Source organism: Physeter macrocephalus, chromosome 10, assembly GCF_002837175.3.
Source record: "Physeter macrocephalus isolate SW-GA chromosome 10, ASM283717v5, whole genome shotgun sequence".
NCBI lineage: Eukaryota > Metazoa > Chordata > Mammalia > Artiodactyla > Physeteridae > Physeter > Physeter macrocephalus.
The window spans coordinates 13,676,322-13,677,145 of NC_041223.1; positions in this window are offsets into that span (position 1 = coordinate 13,676,322).

Sequence of the window (824 nt, forward strand, 5' to 3'; positions counted from 1 at the left end):
ACTTGTGTTGTTTATTATTTTGTAGTTCTGGAGGTGAGAAGTCTGAAAACTGGTCTTACGAGGCTAATATCAAGGTGTCAGTGGGGCTCTGTTCCTCTGGAAGCTCTAGAGGAGAATCCTTTCCTGGCTTTTCCAGCTTCAAATTCTGCCTGCATTCCCTGACTCATGAGCCACTCCAAGAAGTGACGTCACTCCAAGCCCTGCTTTATTGTCACATCTACTCCCACTCTGCAGCCTTCCTCTTCCATCATTTAAGAACCCTTGTGATTTTTAGTTTTTTAAGGAACCTCCATACTGTTCTCCACAGTGGCTGTATCAACTTACATTCCCACCAACAGTGCAAGAGTGTTCCCTTTTCTCCACACCCTCTCCAGCATTTATTGTTTCTAGATTTTTTGATGATGGCCATTCTGACCGGTGTGAGATGATATCTCATTGTAGTTTTGATTTGCATTTCTCTAATGATTAATGATGTTGAGCATTCTTTCATGTGTTTGTTGGCAATCTGTATATCTTCTTTGGAGAAATGTCTATTTAGGTCTTCTGCCCATTTTTGGATTGGGTTGTTTGTTTTTTTGTTATTGAGCTGCATGAGTTGCTTGTAAATCTTGGAGATTAATCCTTTGTCAGTTGCTTCATTTGCAAATATTTTCTCCCATTCTGAGGGTTGTCTTTTGGTCTTGTTTATGGTTTCCTTTGCTGTGCAAAAGCTTTAAAGTCATACAGAGTGAAGTAAGTAAGAAAGAAAAAAACAAATACCGTATGCTAACACATATATATGGAATCTAAGAAAAAAAAAAAAAAGGTCATGAAGAACCTAGGGG